An 8,264-nucleotide genomic window follows, 5' to 3' on the forward strand; every position below is an offset into this window, starting at 1 on the left:
ATTGCTTATTTAAAATAAACTATTTTAGTTAAAAGATTTGACCAGGTAACAGCTCACGGGCATCATACTGACTTTCAGGTTTTACCTCTCAAATTTCCTGAGAAATCAGTAAGAAAAACGCAGCTTTCCTCACCTCAGTTTTCTAGATGAATACACAGGCAATATTGCAGTTAAAGGACAAACTGAGGAATGCCTCTTACTTAAACCAAATGGGAAGAAAACTTAAAACAATCTGCTATAAACGGCAAGACAAAATGCACCTCAAAACTGAACAGAGCATGGTTCCTTGACTAAGTAAAGGACGAAGCGTGATTATCCACTTGAAGTTCCCATAACATCATGAGTGCAATTCAGTTTTGGGAAAATGGTTTAATGTATCTCTCAGAAACAAAATAGTTTATACTTTGCATAACAAACAAAACAGTGCTTATGATGCCCAGTGAACCTTCATTCTGTCCTATACTGCTGAAAGCAAATCCAAGGTGGGGTGGCCATCCAGGACAGTGAACGGGTAGTCCTTAATGACTTCGTCCCCCCTGGTACTACTCAATCACATATGTAACTTGTATGCCAAAAACGTTGATGATCCAATCATGCCTGTGGAAAGGCAACTCATACTCCACCCAGGAACGAATTCTTGCCTTTGGTGAATAGTCTTTTGCTTTCCCTTCAAATCAGATCAACAATGGACCACAAGGATACTTCAAAATCTCTCTCCACGCCTGTGCATTGTTTGACTGTGAATTCTGATGGTATTACACATATTTTTCTGATAGTATCCTCATCCTTTCACTTCCACCCTTTCCTAAACTTTTCATTCCAGAGCATCAGTTAGGAAGGATAAACCCATGTTTTCTCTAAATCTGCTGGTGGAGTGGATGACTCCTCTCTGGCGGTAGACAATGCAAAGGGCTGATTTGGAGCCGGTGTTTGGTTAGGTGGTGGCATCAGATTTGAAGGATTCATGTTCTCCTTATTCTTAGCAGCAGAGCTGGCAATGGGACACACTGTACGTACTCATAGGCAGGATCTTGGAGGGCAGGCAGAGTATGTTTTGCTCTTAGAGCCTGGACCAGAGGGTTCTGTGCTCTTCCTACAGCCTTTCATTTTCCCTTCATGTATCAGCCATCCTGAATTTGAGGATGCTGAAGGATGATCTGAATCATTTGAGGTCTGAACAGGAACAGTAGGAGTAGAGGGTGACAAACCCAAGATAGAAATCAATTTTGCCTCAAAACAATTTTAAATTTCCAGCTGATTCCTCCCCATTGGCTAATTCAGGCTGCTGGCCCCGCTTCTAAGCCTCTAACCCAAGCCAGTGGACAGAGACCTGTGGTGGTCCTGCCTTCCTCTCACTGCATCACCACTGCCCCTAGATGTTTTTATTATTATTATTATTATTATTATTATTATTATTATTATTATTATTATTTTGGCGATCACAATTAAATCTTAACATAAATTCCTACCTATAAATTTTTAAGCAAAATTTAAAATTGTTCAGCATTTTAACCTCTTCCTGTTAAGCATTTCAAATTGTTATTTAGAGCTATAGTTTTTATCAATTTGATCGTTCAGATTAAAGGTAATATTACACCAAAAATTATATAACAGTAGTTAATAGACATTTATTTCTATTGATATCTATGTACACTGTAACCTTAGATTCCATACTTTCTCTCTAGCTTCCTCCTATTTTAAAATAATTCTCTAATGAGAACCTGTGATTGGCCAATCATTTAAGTCTGTGTAATTATGAAAATGTCTTTGTTTCGTAGTTTTGATGGGTATCGAATTTTAAATTGAGTTAATTTTTCTGAGTTCTTGAGCACATTACTGTCCTCTTCCATCTATTGAAATAATGACAAGTCTGAGGACAATCTATTGAGGGCCCCTTTGCATAGAATCTTTATTTTGTCTCTGATAGATTTTAAGATTTTTCTGCTTGTTCCTAATATTCAGTTTTGCTATGTTATAAACTTAGTCATTCTGCATTTTACTACTGTAATTTTAATATGAGGATTCATACCATCTTACAATTCTGGAAAATCTCAACTGCAATATATTTAAACAGTGCTCCCCCATTCCCTTTTTAAATCTCTTATTCAGCATATAATATAGAACTTCTATTAATTTATGTCAAAATACTTACTATGCACACAAGATTATGACAATAATGTCCTTCCAATTCCAAATGAGTAACTAAGATAAAATACAAATAGGAAAGCATTTATTCTTTTCTTAAAGCAAAATGTTAATTTAGGTATATACTGAATCACATTATTTTAAACCAGGAGCAATCAGACTATAAGTTAGATTATTACAAAATCACATTTATCACACAGTAAGGCTAAAAATAAAATTACACATTGAATTTGATAAACTAAAAATCAGAAAAATTTCTGAGTCCTGAAACTTGTGACATTACTTAAGTATGATTTCAAACTATTTATATGAATTCTCTAGTTTTTGAATTCTGAAGTCATTAAAGAACTTATTGATACATACTCAGAGTAAAAAAACTTGTACAGTCTGTACCTATATTTTTGTGTACGTTTATACATGTATGTATATACATGCATATATGTATAAATGTATGTATGTATATGCATGCATATATGTATTTGTGTATATATGTGTGTCTGTATGAGGATGTATATCCTACATAAAATGACACTCTCTAGAGAGCCCCTTAAGTTTTCTACATAATAATCATTATAGCAATTTTCTACATAACAATCGTGTGGTATATTGTTTATTTTTTTGTATTCTTCCTCTAAAATGTCCTTCCATAAGGGTAGAGACTTTTGGGTCATTATTATTTGCTTGGAATATTTCCTAGTATATAGTTTCTTAAGTATTTGTTGAGTTAATGATGGAGTTCATATATATTTTAAGTCAAACCTTAGTTTGACTTAAAATAGAGAAAAATAGATATTTCCATGAAAATTATATAAGATAGGAGAGTCAGCAGTATATGGTGGGCCCAGATGGACCACACATATTGAGGAGCAGTATACATCTCAAACCAAGGCAAAACAAATTGGGCAATGGTACAAACAGAGGATGCAACCTGCTCTTGTTCTAGACACAGCTCAGGTTAATTGTGGAAAGATTCAAGAGTAAAGCTGGCCAAATGATTGGGGGCATACCAACTGGTTCAGGATTAAGCTTAGATGCTTAGATAAAGTATATGAAGCACCTGTAGGTGGTTGCTCTAATAGAAACATGATATGTAGGGTACATCCTTCAAGAGGTGCCAATTCCATTCAGACTACTACTTAGCATGGCAGATAAGGTCTTTCATGCTCTGGTCTCCACCTGTCCTCCTCTTCCACCATCATTGTATTATTACTGTGTTATTGCTCCATTTATGAAATAATCATATTTCTCTGAACTAAATCTTCATGATTCTCGAAGACTTTGGCCCATTCTTTTTCTTCTGCATAGAGTATTTTGTCCTGTCTCCTTACCTTCTCTTCCCTCTTAGGTCTCTTAATCATCTTCTACTTTTCCTTTAGAGCTTTGCTTAACCACAGGCACGACTTGGAAGTGTTTGCTCCTCCCGAAGGTCAGGAATAGTGCCTTTCTGTTGTGTTTCCACAGCACATTCTTTTTTAAAAATTGATTTTATTTTTTTAAATACATGACAGCAGAATGCATCACAATTCTTATTACACATATATACCACAATTTTTCATATCTTTGTATATGAAGTATGTTGACACCCAATTCATGTCTTCATACACGTACTTTGGATAATGATGTCCATCACATTCCATCATCCTTGCTAATCCCCTGCCCCCTCCTTTCCCTCCTACCCCTCTTCCCAATATAGAATTTGTCTATTTCTCCCATGCTCCCCCTCCCTACCCCACTATGAGTCAGCCTCCTTATATCAGAGAAAACATTTGGCTTTTGGTTTTGGGGGATTGGCTAACTTCACTTAGCATTATCTTCTCCAACACCATCCATTTACCTGCAAATGCCATGATTTTATTCTCTTTTATTGCTGAGTAAAATTCCATTGTGTATATACGCCACATGTTTTTATCCATTCATCCACTGAAGGGCATCTAGGTTGGCTCCACAGTTTAGCTATTGTGAATTGTGCTATTATAAACATTGATGTGGCTGTGTCCCTGTAGTATGCTGTTTTAAGTCCTTTGGATATAGTCCGAGGAGAGGGATAGCTGGGTCAAATGGTGGTTCCATTCCCAAATTTCCAAGAAATCTCCATAGTGCTTTCCATATTGGCTACACCAATTTGCAGTCCCACCAGCAATGTATAAATGTACCTTTTCCCTCACATCCTCGCCAACACTTATTGTTGTTTGTCTTCATAATAGCTGCCATTCTAACTGGAGTGAGATGATATCTTAGAGTAGTTTTGATTTGTGTTTCATTGATTGCTAGAGATGTTGAATATTTTCAACATTGATTGATTGTATATCCTCTTCTGAAAAGTGTCTGTTGAGGTCCTTGGCCCATTTGTTGATTTGGTTATTTGTTTTTTGGTACTTAGTTTTTTGAATTCTTTATATACTTTAGAGATTAGTGTTCTATCTGATGTGTGAGGGGTAAAAATTTGCTCCCAGGATGTAGGCTCTCTGTTCACCTCACAGATTGTTTCTTTTGCTGAGAACAAACTTTTTAGTTTGATTCCATCCCATTTATTGATTCTTGGTTTTAATTCTTTCACTATAGGAGTCTTATTAAGGAAGTTGGAGCCTAATCCCACATGATGAAGATTAGGGCTTACTTTTTCTTCGATTAGACACAGAGTCTCTGGTTTAATTCCTAGGTCCTTGATCCATTTTGAGTTAAGTTTTGTGCATGGTGAGAGATAGGGATTTAATTTCATTTTGTTACATATAGATTTCCAGTTTTTCCAGTACTATTTGTTGAAGATGCTATCTTTTCTCCAGTACATGTTTTTGGCAACTTTGTCTAATATAAGATAATTGAATTTTGTGGGTTAGTCTCTGTGTCCCCTATTTTATACCATTGGTCTACCAGTATGTTTTGGTGCTTGTACCCTGCTGTTTTTGTTACTAGTGCTCTGTAGTATGGTTTAAGGTCTGGTATAGTGATGCCACCTGCTTCACTCTTCCTACTAAGGATTGCTTTAGCTATTTAGGGTCTCTTATTTTTCCAGATGAATTTCATGCTACAGCACATACTTACTACATAAGTGCATTTACCGTATATTCCTGAAGTTGCCAACTTTTGTGGCTATCTCCCCAGCCAGGCAGTATTATCCTCTGGGGTTTGTTCACAGATGAGTTCCAGCACCTAGTACAACAACTGACACACTGAAGACACTTGGTAAACACTTACTGAATAAGCGATGAGTAAAATGAGTGACTGAATGAATGTGGCAGGTCCAAGAAGACAGTTGGAACACAGCAGCCTAAGAGGCAAGATGATGCAATTGGTTAAGTCTCAATAGTAACAAAGAAGGGGGTGTGTTTGGTTCAGCAGGTAACAGAACCTTAGAGATGAGTGGAAGACCTCAGTATCACTGCGGGGTTGTATTAAGAAATGGTAAGTCAAAGGCAGGTTAAAACCATCAAGTGGCCAGAGTTGTCATTAGAAATTCCTGCTTTAACTTTCTGGTGTTTTCACCAGTCCCTGAAAATGGAAGTGCCTTTTCAGTGACACCAAGAATCAAATTCCCTCCTTGTCTTTCTCCTTTCTACAACACCATCTCTATAGACATCTTATTTGTGGAATTTAAGGCACTGATTGGTATAGAAGGAGTCATGGATTATTTGAACTTCAGAATCTTCTCAGAGACTCTGGTGTTTTGACCCATAAAAGGCTACCTGCTCCTCTACTGACTGGTCTGATGGGTGTGGGTTTCATTCATTGCTAAGAGGAGAATCAAGGACCCTCCCAGGAGGACATAGGGTTAGCCTGGGGCACACACTGAGGTGTTAAAGAGGTAATTGTTTGCTATAATTTCAGTGATTGAATCTGATCTTTAATGATACACAAATTATATATATTTTTCCACCAGCCAGAATCCATTATTATTCTTTTGAGCCAGCTGTTCCCAGGGCTTTGTTCCCTATAATAGAAGGGATACCTTGAGATTATACCTTGTCAATCCTACATCCACAGAAATCTATACTGATACTAATAAAGGGACTCAATTCTCCTACAAAAACCCCTCTGTGACAAAAGTATGTTTGGGTATTGCCTAATGCATTCATAATAAATATATACAGCCGTAAAACACAGCACGGTCCTGGTAGCCTGTTATTTGAAGTAATTGTAGATTGTGAGTGGACATTTTAAAGAGAAGCTTACAAGTTAGTTGTACTTTCTGGTAGTAATTACCTCCCACAAACATGACTCACTTAAGCAGCTTAAATGCAAGAGTTGGGTGTCCCAAAATCAACGGTCTTATAAATAAATCTCTGAATCATGAACTGAAGGCATAAATGTTTAAATATTTCTCCCTGATCTCAAAAACAGCTTCAGAGTTGAGATTTTAAAAAATGCATTAAAATACCAAAATAAAATCAAAAAGCAAGAAAGACCATGGGAGTCTCTGTATACTGTGGTGAGGCTCTCTTCACTTTGGAAGTCAACATCCTTTCCATAAGACTCACACTCCAGCAAGCAGAGTGTACGTGCATTTTCTTCAGCTCAGATGGGGAGAGCTGCTATTTGTTTAAATGAAGACCGTTTGTTTTTCTTTTGAAATTGTACTCACAGGGCAGACTTTTATGGTAATGTAGCAACATGAATGTTTTGGATGGGACTTCCCAGGAGTCTCACGGGTAAGAGAACATATAACTGAAGAATTGTGGCTGTGTCAACTAGGAATGCTGAAGAGAGAACAATCCATGCCAGAAGGAGACGTTCATTTTTTTGGAATGCTTACTCAAAGACTTTGTGTATCCCAGTGAGCTTTGGTCTTCCAATTGGTGAAACTTATTGTTAAAAAAATATGAAAAAAGTACACTCTGAAATTATTAACAGAAATTTAGATGCTGACATCATCCACCCACTAGGTTCACTTTTTTTTTTTTTTGAGCAAGAAGTCCTAAAGTTTTATTTGTGGTTCATCATGAAGGAGCTAAGTTAGATGACTATTCTTTCTTGATATATCCATATATTTTAAACTATAGTATCAATTACCTGCTTGGATCTGAGGGTAAAACTGAGAGAATGCTATCATCTGTGTTTAAAATCTGAAATCACACGTCCACCTACCTCTGATTTTTCTGCCTGTTCAAAATAGCAGTGTGGTAGCCAACTTATCACTGAATTCTACAGAAGGTTCAGGGTCAAAAGAAAACTGTTTTTACAGGAAAACTTTTTCAGTATTTGTTTCTGAATCTGAGTCTATTTTGTTCCCAGTTATTTTCATATGCCCAGCTGCTGCTGTTGCATTCTCATCTCTTGGAAGAATCCAGAAAAATCAGGGTTCCTCTGTGGCCAAGTAGAGAAATGCCTGCCAAGAATGCTGAACTCCTGATGAAGGTCACTAAATACTATAAAACAGACTGAGTACAGCAAATAATATTGTTGGTGCACACAAATGAATAGCCAATTGCAATGGCAATTCATGGAGAAATTTGATATCATATAATAATAGGAGTATATCTAGGTAGAAGATCAGAGTAAGATACCTTCAAAGGTATGGTACCTCTGTTAGTTAGACAAGGACCAACCTGAAGCTCAGTGGGTCCCAGAATAATCTTCATGACAAATAACTGGGACCTTGGGTTACACATATTAGAATCCCTGTGTACAGCTCAGCATCACAGGGCAGAAACTTGGTTCCCAATAAAAGCCCTTTGAGCAGGAAAGGAAAACTAAACCCATAGAGACCATCCTCTTCAGTGCAAAATGACCATTTATAACTAACTTTCGGACTCAGAGCATGTCAAAATATGGGGCAAATTAGTTTTCTATGTTTCACTGGAGTTGCTTAAAGCAGTGCCTATAAATTTTAGGGAGTGGGGAGGAAAATGGTGTAGTTTGGAAGAGTCCATTCTCAATCTATTTTTTGAATAAGAACGCTAAGGAAGGAATCCTAAGGGATCTTAATAAGCATCCAAGAAGAATAGAAGCTGCCTTGAGGCTGATCAGAAGGGACTTTTGCTTTAAATCAGCCAAAGGAGGGTGACTAACCCTCTAATCCCCAAGTGTCTTTGCCAAGGAATGAATGAGCTCTCTCCTTTAAAGACAGTAGCAAATCTTTTGTCTTAAAAAATGGTATCAAATCATCTGCATTTTCCCTTTAA

The 8,264-nt window shown here is 37.0% G+C and overlaps 1 pseudogene; it reads right to left on the bottom strand.

The window, feature by feature from the left end:
• Positions 1–427: 427 nt before the first annotated feature.
• On the bottom strand, positions 428–3,503 carry LOC113192237 (holocytochrome c-type synthase pseudogene; annotated as a pseudogene).
• Between the last annotated feature and the right edge of the window lie 4,761 nt (positions 3,504–8,264).

The sequence above is a fragment of the Urocitellus parryii genome, chromosome 9 (genome assembly GCF_045843805.1).
Source record: "Urocitellus parryii isolate mUroPar1 chromosome 9, mUroPar1.hap1, whole genome shotgun sequence".
NCBI classification, from domain to species: domain Eukaryota; kingdom Metazoa; phylum Chordata; class Mammalia; order Rodentia; family Sciuridae; genus Urocitellus; species Urocitellus parryii.